Source organism: Vicugna pacos, chromosome 3, assembly GCF_048564905.1.
Source record: "Vicugna pacos chromosome 3, VicPac4, whole genome shotgun sequence".
Classification (NCBI taxonomy): domain Eukaryota; kingdom Metazoa; phylum Chordata; class Mammalia; order Artiodactyla; family Camelidae; genus Vicugna; species Vicugna pacos.
Window position 1 is genome coordinate 29,937,715 of NC_132989.1, and position 12,960 is coordinate 29,950,674.

Genomic DNA, 12,960 nt, shown 5'->3' on the forward strand with positions numbered 1-12,960 from the left:
ATTGTGTTAGGGCTCATGGCTCCTAAGGAGAGCATTGTTCAAGTCAATCCTTTGCTCACCATGTGAATTATTCTACCTCAGTGGTTCAAGAAAAATGAGCATGGGATGCTAAATGGAATTCCTTGATGCGGATTTAATCATGTAAACTCTCCCTCCTGTATTCGTGACTGTGATGAAAGTTTCCTTTGAACATGTCAGAACTGTTTGTCAAGACATTTCACTGCTCAGGAAACGCCCCTGCCTATCCAAAAAGCCTAACATAAAGCCTCAGATCTGCAGTGAGCAGTTTTTCTTCTGATGGTCTTGGTTTTCATTAAATACATGGCTGCAATCCTCAGCCATGCTAGAAAGAAAAAAGAAAGACAACTTTGGAGGTGCAGCAAAGTTTGGAAAGTGCCACAGTCACCTGTTTCACAACTTTCTGTGCCCACCTTCAACTTACAGGCCTTGTGTCCTTGGAGGGAAGTCGTCTTTGTGGACTCATTTCAAAGGGCTTTCTCTGAACAGGAACGCTCCCACTCCCCACGGTGTGGTGAAGTCAGACCGCGCAGGCTGCACCTTCACCCGTGCAGTTACTGAAAACAACAACAACGGACTTCTCAATGTAACAAACCAAAGAGCACAATGCCTGTACTTAAGATGCTGCCGTGCTCTGAAGTACGATGTTCTGAATGCTTAAGAGCAATTTTGCAACACATAACCTGTTCACTGAGAGAGCAACTAGAGATACGTATTTTCCCCCAAGGCAGGGAATCTGGGAGTGAAGGGGATTAAATAGGCCCAGAGTGTATACCTCTGCCTCGTCCTCCTGGAAAAGAAAGCAGCAGCCTTCTGCTGGAACTGCAAACCCAGAGCAAAACAGCAACCATTGTGCCATTCCCTCAGGGCAACGAATCCATGTGTTAGTGGAGGATTTCTGAATACAAGTACCTTTATTCCAAAGAACTCTCAGGGGTGGACTTTCTAGTGTTGTGAGACATCAATGGGGAAGATAATTTGTGGGAAGGAACAGAAAATAGGATTTAAAAGAGCCAAGGTTTTGGTGGTTTCATGGGTGTATACATCTATCAAAAATCATCAAATTGTACATCTGAAATACGTGTAGTGTATTGCACAGGAACCACACCACAATAAAGGTATTAAAAAAATAAATGAAGAGTGAAGGTTTTGCCATCAGAGTGATTTGGGGTTTTAATCCCACAAAGGCAAAAGACATTCTTGAGTTAATTCTTTCTATTCTCTGAGAGTCATTTTTCTTGTCTAAGAAATGAGGATTGACAAGATTTTCTCTAAGATCTATTTAAGTTTGAATATGGTATCTAAGGTATCTTCCTATACAAAGGCAATAAAAAAATCACTACAATCACACATGGGGCTGTTTTCTTTGCTACCTTTGGTTTAAGGTTGAGACAGCATTTTGGTTAAGTGATCAGACCTCAGTCGGGCAGACCTGCGTTTGAGTATTGGTACTTCCACCCACCTGCTGCACCATCCCAGGTCTAAGCCTCACCTTCCCTACCTGAAAAATGGAGAGGAAAACAATTTGCCTTACAGGGGTGGTTCTGAGAATTAAATGTGTTAATTCAGGTGATGACTTGCAAAGCATGTGAATGTTTATACACACAATTGTAGGTTGTTTTTTTTTTAATCACTTTTTACTCTTAGAAATGCATTTGCTCTTAAAGGGACCAAAGACAGGCCCAGTATTTTCTCCTTTGACTCTCAGAATCGATCTATATCCTTTAAGTTCCTTTCAGAAGCCTGTAACCATTTCTGTTTACACAACTGTTCGCTGTAAGAATCGATTCTGTTCCATGAACTCTTTTCTCGCTACTCTTACTTTAGATCTTTGTTGTTGTCACATCGGGATAGCATGGAGAATACTATTGACATCACCCTCTGAAACCCGAGAGATCTGCGCTTTTATCAAGCATCCTACATTTTAAAAATAACTATGATTGAGCAAGATTTTAATCTTTCTTTTATTTTCAGGATTCCAACATTCTTCATATGTTGCTTATTTTTTTTAATTGAGAAGCAACATTGCTATAAAAATAGTTTTTTTCCACCAAGGAAAGGAGTATACAAATGTTGGAGATATGATGAGGGAAAGATTAAGTCTGTGAGCAAGATGCTGCCTAGTGCGTCTGTGAGAAGGAGAAAACTGGGAGGAGAAGGAAACAGGCTGAGAAACGAACCTGAACAGAATCAACCAAAGGGAAGGAGAAGATTTAAAAAAATAAGAGAATGGCACCAAAAGAGACAGGCCGGAGAAGAGCGAAGAAAAATAAACATTTATAGCAAGTCCCATATATGACAAGTTCAACCCACATTTGAATGGAAATACCAAAAGAAACACTGGGGTGAGATCGAATAAAAGGTATCCACGACCCACATAAAATGGAGATTCTTTTCCCTAAACTTTATTTATTTATTTATTTTTCATCAGGGTACGTTTATTCTCAAAACTTACTGCCCCCCTTGTACCATTTTCTAGCTCCTTTTACGATTATCACTAAGTCTAAATAATTCATTGAAATATAAAAATCTGTTCTAACATGTTTTTCCCTCCTCCATCCCAAGAAGGTAGTTAGACCAGCATTCAAACCATCCATAGAAATTACCTAAAGTAGTGCACTAAGAAAATACACTGTACCCTCAGGCCAGGGGTGAACTGGACATAAAAGCACATTGCAGAGGAAATCTGCCTGTCTTGATGGCCAGAAGGAACAAAAAGAAATCTCCCTGACAATGTGAACAAAAAAAAAAAACTGACTCTCAGAATGGTTTACAGCACAAGTGCTGAAGGGCATATCAGTAATGAGCTGCTATTATTAGCTGTTACTTAAAAAAATCCATTATCTTTCCAAAATAAAGAGAGCTGTGTTAAGATTACAGAGAACGCAGGAATATGGAAAGAAAATGTGTTTCTGTTATTGAAAATTGAAAGAGACTGAATTCAGCAACAGGTAGTGCCTGCTCGTATTCATGTGTAGATAAAACAAAAGGAGACAGGGAGGAAATGTGCCTTTCTGGAGGCACTAGAGCTAATTTAATTAAAAGCCTCAGAGAGGCAGAGATTGCAGGTTCTTACTTAAGGCCCGACAGAAGCAAGGATCACAGAAGAGGTAGCCCATTCAGTTCTGAGAGGAAAAAACAAAATCATTTTTTCATGATTTCTCCAAGGAATGCACAGTTTCTGAATGCCACACAGTCTTCATTCTCTCCTATTCTAACTTCCCTAAACCTCATACTCGATAGACAAAAAACAAAAACATAAACCAGCCCATAGGTGATCATACGTTTAAAGAGCATCTCTGGAGTGTCTGCTCTGAAGCTGGCACTGAGATAAGCAAAGGCAACACAGAAATGAGCGAGATATGCTCTGAGCCCAGGAGCAAGTGGGGGAAGCTTGGCAGGGGAGGAAGAAAAATGGAGACCGAAGCTTTAAAACATGAACAGGGAAAGTGACATGCAGCAGAGGCTGGCATGGCCAAGCATGGTGGGAAAATAGGAGGCAGAGCAATTAGTTTTGATGGAGAGCACCAGTAGTTGTGTCTCAGCTGAGAGGAAGGAGGCCCAAGGAACAGAAGTAGATGTGTTTGTTCAGTGAGTAAGAAGAAGAGAACGCTATTCCAGGCAGGAGATGGCACGGGAAAAGGCACAAAGATGCGAAAGGATTGTGTTCACGTGAAGAGAACATGTGTTACAGAGTAGATCACCAGCCAAGTTACAGCAAGAGCAGACACCTTCCCAAACAAGAAGTCACTGGGCCATCGGCAGTGGACTTTTCTGGGCTTGTGTGGCGCGGTCAAGTTCTCTTCCATTGCGAGGGGTGAGATGGACCACAGCTGGCTCAGGGATACCAGTAAATGCCTAGGGATTCCTAGATATATTTGCCTGCAAGAAATTGTATTATCTGTTAATTTGGGAATACTGGGAGTGGTACTTAGGGGTGCACCGTAGCAGTGCTGAGAAATTCACTTGGTACTAACACAGAGTTAGAGAGGACACAAGTGATGTAATTCTTATTATGGGAGGCTACTTATTTATATGATGTATACAAAACAACTTTCTTACTTTTGAAGAAATCTGTTAAGGCTGTAAGGTGAAAAACTAATTTTCTGATAAGTAGTTGAGGAACTAAGGCATGCATTCATTCACTGATTCACTCAACCAGTGTCATTCACTGGATCAGTACCATTCTAGGTGCTAAAGACACAGCAGTGAAGAGGACAACATCACTGCTCACATGGCACTCAGATTCTACTGGAATCACCAAAACCTTACCAGTCTTGATGTAATCAGTCGCAACAGTTAACACGGCATAAAATACATTCCGAAAATGATGTGCATCAAGGTCACCTGGAGATATTTTTTTAATATACAGAGCCCTAGGCTCCAAACACTAAACATCCTGTAATTTGAAGAAGTCTCCCTGGAGACCCTTGATATGCAGTCAGGCCTAAGAAACAATAACGGAGACCATTATCCTGGGAACTGCAGAAACTAACCAAGGGAGCAGTCACTTTTGTGAGACTGGCTGTCTAAATCAACCTAACCACCGAGCACAGCTCCTGCTGGTATCGAGCACTTTAGATATATGTACAAAATATGACAGATATTGATTTTGTGTATATTTAGATGGGAGAATACATATTTTACACATGCCTGGGTGTGTGTACAACCGTGCTTGTGCACTTTGTGTCTTTTTCAGTGTACTGTATCGGGGACTAACTGTCGACTCCACACAACCTCACCAGCATTGTACCCTTTCTGCAGTTTTCTATGAAGACAGCGAAAGGTGGGATGTAGGAGAGTAATTTAGAGTTGATCTACAGTAAACGTTTTAAATTTATTTATTTTACCTTAGTGATATATGGCTTGCCTAAAGGGTTGTTCACCTCAAAAATCCCTTTATAAGTCATTTGGAGTTAAGTAAACATCTCAATGGCTTATGCCATGTATTTCATTAGTTTACTCAGCAAGCATTTTCAATATTCATTCTGTTTAAAATAAGAACTTAAAAAAGTAATTCAACAGCACGAGAAGGTCATGTTAATACCCAGTGAGAGGTTGGGTGTGGGCTGACCACCCTCTCTCCTCTACTTTCTTTCCCAAACTCTGCTCATTTGTCCTAAAAGATTAACCTAATGTGTAAAAGCAGCTGTATTCTTCTTCAAGAATCACATCATGAAATTCTCCCCAAATGTCTTTTTATAAATTTAAAGCTTCTACAGATTAAATTCAAAACCCCATAAAGAATACTCCAAATTGAGAAATCCAGGTAAGAATGCGAAGCTTAACACTTTTAGAAAATAAAATACCTTCTGCAATTTTTTTTCTATTCACTTTTTTAGATTTCCATTTACTCTCTTCAGAGACTGAAAGGCAACATTTCTGCCATGTCAACGGAAGAAAGATTTGTATCTGAACTGCATGATACTGGAATAGATAGACTACAGCTTAAATATTTTTCCTTTTGGTTTTTGGTAGATGTTCATTCCAGAAACTTCTAATGTTTTACTTTAAATGGTAAAAAATTTATACAATAGTTTTCAAAGTGGGCTTAACATTCTTAGAATAACATAACAGAAAACACTCATATCCTGTCTCAGTGATAATATTTCAGAAGACATTGTAGGATATTTATGACCAGTAGTCAGAAGTTGGAGGCATGTGGTGATGGTGGTTTAGGGAAGAAAAGAATGTGTTAACACACTGGTAAAGACATGGGTTAGCAATAATATAAGCACTGCTTGTAGGATAAGATTAGAAGTTGAAAACAAAAGCATGACAAGAGAGATCCTAGGGATATGCAAAGTCAAGGAAAATCTATGTTCTTCACCACCTGCCTGTTTCTTTTCCTACATGAAAAGTAGTGGAAAGATAACTTATCTGAAATATTAAAAATAACCTAAAGTGTCATTTTCAGCAGGTTTCTAACTGAGGCAGAAGCCCTTCCCTGTCTTTTTTTACTGCTTTACAAATCAGTGATTTTTCTCATAAGCATTTTTTCATGTTTAACAAACCACTGTAATAACTGTACATGAGACATTAAGGAACCTTCTTACCTGCATTACAAGACTGTTCTGCTCTATTCTAGCACTGCTTCATTACTTTGAAAAGACTGACTTTTCATTTGTTCTCTTACTACTGTAAGTATCTCATGATGGAGTTTCATTTCTGAAAGCAATAAAAAATTCGTTTGGTTCACAACTGAAGAGCTGGTTGTGAAGTACATTACCAAAGCTGTTCTTGATAAGCCTGTCCATTAAAATAAAACAAGATAGTTGAGAAACTCCCATTAAATCATTACAGGAATTTCTTAAAGTTACCATTTTAAATTAAGGACTGACTTTATTACAGTGTTTATTCAATTTGCTCAAGAAATAGATCATTCTTGTAAATCCTGAATAAATAATGTATTAAAAAATCATGGCAAAGTGGTTTTAAACTAGAAAAAGTAGCTATTAAGTAATATCAAAACTAAGTGAATGCATCAAGAGTTTAAATTTAAAACTTTAAAAACACTGAACAAGATACCTCATGATTTCTTCTACAAAATAAGCAGAAAAAGCTTCTCTAATGTCTTTACACATGTCACAAATCACAGCAAGTATTATAATTACAGACAAAAAGTGTCAATAACAGGATCATTCAGATACACAATCCATTTTGACTTAAAATCATTTGCATAACAAATTACAAATTATTTTGGTTCTAAGTGGGATCTTCGATACGGAAATTTGTTTAGCAAAGCAGTCAGACAAACTGACAGTAGAAACTCTAGGTGTCTATGCAAGGAGAGTCTGGGGTTAATAACATGGTTGGAAGGGTCCCAGAAGCTGACTTTACAAAGTACTCTGCACTCGCTCAAAGAATCTGTGACTTGCCCATGCCAAAGCAGCAGAAATGGATGATGGAAAGTTGGAGGTGGGGTGGAGGGGTGTTAAAGACACAGATGCCCCTGGTACCTGAGGTCAGGAGAGCGGAGGTGATGTAGAAGGAGACTGAAAACAAAGAAGGAAAATGAAGTAATCGTGGCCTCCAACACTACAGCTTTGGTCCCACACAGACTGTGTAGGGGTATCCTTTCAGCTTTAATCATTCAGGAGAAAGCTGGTCCAGCCAATAGGGGTCCTTATTAAATTTCTTAACAATTACTGCCTTTCACCTAAAGAGAGGAAATCCTCAGGGGTCATGTGAAAGAACTATCCTGGATTTGAATTCTGTTTCTCCACTTACTACCTGTGCAATTTTGAGCAAGTTACTTGATTTCATTCAGATTCTTTCTCCTCATCTTTAATTTAGAGATTTTAATAATCAGCCCCTAGCATGGTGCATGGTACACAATAGGCTTGCAATAAATGTGGATGAATGAGATAAACAAGATTATACTGTATAGCACAGGGAAATACATACAAGATCTTGTGGTAGCTCACAGCGAAAAAAATGTGACAATGAATATATGTATGTTCATGTATAACTGGAAGATTGTGCTCTACACTGGAATTTGACACAACATTGTAAAATGACTATAACTCAATAAAAAATGTTTAAAAAAATGTGGATGAATGGATGACTGAATGAATGCTTACCCTACCTGGTTTATATAAGACCCAAATAAGACTGTAAACAAAATGCCTGACAACTAAAAAGGACCCAACAAAGACTTTCTTCCCATTCTCCACCTCCCACTACCCACCACTGCAACCTCTCTCCTATTTTTCATACTGGCTCAAAGTGAAAGAAGTCAACTGCTCAAGGTTAATCTCTATTTAGTTCCCACGGAACAGGCAAAAGAGGGAGGTGGGAAGATACAGTGATAGACAAGCAGGCGATCCCTCCCCTTTCCTCCCTAAGAACCTCCCCGCGTGGAGGCAGCAAGCACAGCCCCAGGCAGAGAGGCTGCCAGAAGCATCCTCAGACCCCAGCCTGTCCCAGACTGTAGAGACCTCCCACGGCAAACACTGATCAGAGGTTTGGGTCCAGGATTCAGCTAAGCCCTAAAAAAATACATTCACAAGTGACTCATGCCTCTCCATAACACTTAAAATCACAGGAATGTTCCCAGCCCCGCGTGCTTACTAGAGAAGGACAGTCTGCTGAGAGTGAGCAGCTGCACCTGGCGTGGTTCTGTTACAGCAGAAGAGTCTCCTGGTTCCTGCCGGCTTGCGGAAGTCCGGGGAAACCTGGTATGAAGCACGTAACTCCGTACCAGACTCTTTTGGCACTGCCACCAACTTTGTCTTTTTAATTTTTACTACAGCAGAATTGTGTAAAACAAGAATAAAGAGTACTTTAACATACTGGTAACTCACAGTCTCCTTGACAGTAGAAGGGATTAAACTCAGGTAATCAGAACCATAATGCTTTTATCAAAGATACTGTCACCTAAAGATGACACAGGGCAAAAACTGACATAAGGTATGCTTTCTCTCTTTGCATGGAAATTGATAACAAAATAGTCTAAGTCTCCTCTCCACCCATATTAAGTTCATCTCTTATGAAAATCAGGTTTTCGTCCTAATTCCTCACCTTAGAATCAGAACTCAAAAAGAAATTAAAGATTCTTGCGCCTTTGTCATATCCACGAGCAGTATATGCTGTCATACTGGCTGCATGCATATTCTAAGCATACATCAAAATAATACAAAGAGAGAAAAACACTTCTTTACCGGAACGGGAAGGGAGCAAGGTCTGTGGAGAGAAAAATAACCCTCTCAATATTTGGGGAAAACCTGTAGCAATGAAAAGTAGGAGACTGCACAAAATGAAACCAAAACAACAACAACAAAAAGTATCTTTCAATTCTCATCGTCCTTTCCTAACTCTTTTTGTCAAACTGTTCTCTTCTTCCTCTTCCAGTACACCTCTAAGTGGTTAGCTGCGTCTGTCTCAGAAAAACTCTGAAACAGGAGGTAAGGTGGTAATATTGCCAGGATCACTTAGGTGTGGGCCTGCTGAAAACAGAGTGTAAAATATGTACTCCTTCAGCCTGTCTTTCAGACCAGCATTCTAGCCACCAAAAAGCTTTCGTATCAGACAGGCTTCAGTTTTAATCATACATCTCCTTCCTAGTTGTGTGGCTTTGGAAATTTTATTTCAACTTTCTGACCCTCAACTCCCCTTCGGGAAAAAAGATATGGGAAAAAAACAGCGTTCCATGAGTTTAAATTTAATAATACATGTCTGGGGCCATGGAGAAAATATTTTTGTATTTCAGCATAGTTAGGGATTTTTGAGCAAATTTTACTCCAACTTGGCCCTGGCTAACAGCAAGCCTTGGAGCTCAATTTAGGACTGATGTACATAGTGAGAGAACTCCTGAGAGAGACAGGAGACATCCCTGGGTTGTAAAGGTGGAGACCCTAGTCTTGTCTTTCCTCTGGAGAGATTTATTTGTATTCTAAAGGGTTAGAGTAAGAACTCAGGACCCTTCCCATCGTGATTCCAAGGAGACCCTATCAGGAAGCGGGGTGGGTAACATACTTAAGAACCCATATTCAATGTTTCAGGATTTCTTGCTTAAAATACACTCCTTATGTACTGAGTTTTAATTTATCTTGCTCTCATCACAACATACCAAGGGTAAGAGCTGGGGCACAGGGAATCAAGTGGTTGCTGTACGCTGTATATAAACAATAACACTAGTATGCTCTCCTCCAGAAACTTCATGTATGTTTTCAGGATAATATTAATAAATATGAAAAACTTAAACTTTACAACATATAAATTATCTAAAAGAGTACCTGACATATAGAGGACACTTAATAATGGTCATCATTTTTTCAACTGAAAAAATGAACAAACATCCTTTTCAACCACACAAACTCTTCTGAAATGTGTAAATTTTTTTTTCCAGTCAGGATTTCAACATGAGATTTATAGGTAAATTTCAGATTAATAAAACCTGACATTCATAAAGCCATAGCTGAAACACAGACAAACTAGGAATAATTGTTCATATTACAAACAGACTTTTCACTTCCTAATAGAAACTTGGCAGAAGTGAAGGTCACTCTTAGAAGTTAATAAAATTTCAGCTTTTATTTAAAATGTCCAACATTAAAATACACCCTTTCTGACATCCAAATTTGTAATGTCTTTGGAGGCTGTTAACCACAGAAGCTCCAAGGAACAAAGAAACGATATGGGCTGCATGTACTTACACTAGTAGTGATGATGGTGTATGAATCAAGTACTAGTAATAACAATTATAGCAAAAACATCAATAATTAACGTATTAGACACCCAATCTATGCCAGACACTGCTAGTTTATGTTTTCTTTTATGTAGAACTCACAACGAGCTCTTAGTTATATGTCTTCTTTTTTGCAAATGAGGAAAATGAATTTTAATGAAGCTAAATAATCTGTCCGAGATCATTAAGTATCAGAGACTTAACACACACCTCTCTGAGGCATAGACCACACACATTACCACTACAGTCTCCCAAGGGGATAATTCAGATGGAAATACTGGCAATATTGGGGAAAAAGAGGTTGCTAGATAGAGTGTAGTGGCCCATGTCTCTGGCTTCCTGACATCACCTTTGAAATTAAGTAAACCACCACAGAAAGACTTGTAATTACTGCAAATTATCAGAAAGAGAAAAGAATCACTCAAAATCAAAGCTGGATTACTTATCATACTTCTGAGATAAAATAAACTCTCCAGGTAACAGGTTTGTTATATGGGTACATGCACATGCTGAGCCAAACAAACACAACCTCATACATTTGTACACATATGTATGCACACATACACTCACCCAGGTACTTAACATCTGGATTTACAAGGGAAAAAACTTTCATGCTCATAAATAAAAGCAGAATTCTACTTCAGATTCTCTCAGGATCTTAACGTAGTTTTAAAATTTCCCTTTATAATTCTAAGAATCTGGCCTAGAATACCTGCCCTCAGCTCTGGTATTTGTGATCTATGTGAATAATTTCAGTTGCTAAGTGGAAACTACTAGTTTCAAGTGATCATCCAGCTCATACAATGCTATCAAATGAAGAGTGTGAGCTCTTCTGCCTTTGTTAGTTAGATGAGGGGCCAGCCCGAAGTAGCAGATGAGGGTCTGATACACACTGAATTCCTCTCAAGTTAGAATCACTCTAAGCCAAAATGACCTTATCAGGCAGCTTCTCAAATTACAGATAAATGAGAATAAATCGTTTAAAGAACTGAATTCCCAGAAAGGAGCTGTGCGAAGTTCAGAAGATAGAATAGAAAGAAAATGCAAGATGTTGAAAAAATTGGAAGAGAAATTAGCTTACCTGAATATCTTATCCAGAACCATCCTTTTCAAATCCTCCCTTAATTTCAGTATACTCAATCAGAGACAGCAGAAAAATAGTCAGAAAGGAGCTAAAGACCTTTTTTTTTAAACATCTAAACCAACACTTTGATAGTGACAACTTCAAAGTTACTATGAAAAAATTCTGATTTTGTACAAATATGTTCGTGCATGAGTGGGAAAGGTACATAATCCAACAGGTGATAAAAAAGCAATCTGAACATCTGCTGCGTGTACATAAAAATGCATTTGTGAAGATAATATTCTTACCAAGAAATGGAGGAAGGTATGAATCCAAGAACGAACTGTTCTCCAATTCCAGTTCATTGGGAAAACCCGCTTCTCTAGGCAATTTTAAAAATAGCTTACTTGCCTTGCATTCAACTTCCTCCCAGAACTGGCTCATATAAACATCTCTGACCTCTGGAAAAACATGAATACTAACTGGAAAGAACCATTCAGATTCATCTCCAACGCACAGCTAATATGTGAACTATTCGGTCCAGGAGAGCGGAGCACATTCCTGCCCGCAGCACACTGTCACTAGGCTTGTTCTAAGAGGCTAGCTACTAATCGTGAAATGCCTAATGTGGCAGGAGACTTCATACATGTGCCTTCAAATCTCTGCCACAAACCCAGTGAGTTAGCTACTATGATCTCTCATCTCAGGGATGAAGCTGAGCCTGGGTTAACCGCCCAACATCATTTACTGGAGTGGGAAAAAAACTGTCTTTGAAGCCAACACTCTTCATTCCATTTAAGCCTCTTGGAATCTTGTATGTTCATCTAAGTAATAAATGGCACCTAGAGAGGCTCCTAGGTTTTTCTCAAATGAGTCTTTTAGAAACAGAAAACCCTAGGCACCTGAGAAAGGAAAACATTCCAAAATAACCTCAAGGGTTTGATGCTTGTTTAAATAGTAAGATGCTTCAGTAAAAGAAGCTAATGCTGCCAAGTACAGTCAGATACCCAGAACTTCAAGGTGAAGACAAATAAAGCTCTTAGCAGCATTACAGATAATGAAAATCATCAACAATTTCCTGCCTCCATTGTCTCTTGTTAATACTTTGGTCGTGCAGACTGTCCTAATTTGATTGTGGGATTTTTTTGTTTTTGTTTTTTTGTTGTTGCCAAGAACTATAAACACAATGGGATGTAATAAAGTGGTGTTCTGGTTTTTTAAAAACTGTCATTATTATCTTCATTTAGTTTTGGAAACTAGATTTGACTTTACTGGCTAAGAGCAGAGCCCTCCACCTTTTCACATAAAGTGGGCCAGTCAGAAACCCCTGCCACGTCACTTCCTATTCATCAGTTTTGCAAAGGTGTCCTGGGGAAAGAGCCATGGCAAGCACAGAAATACCTGTAAAATGCTTTAGAAACTCTTCTGAGAATGATGTCTCTGAGACTGAACCACATTTATTAGGTGACAAACACACCCTTCTGGGCATTTATTTTATTAGTAAAGTAGGCTCAATTGCTCAATAGTCTCCCACAATCCTCGTTAACTGTACCTCCCACCCATTCCCATCTTTTTATTTTAAACAGACAGTGCAGAACCAGCTGCATGGTGCACATCCTAAATAAATGCCAATGCTGGGTACCTGAAAAGCAGTAAGGCATCCCTAAAAGGTACACAGGCTGTTTCTGAG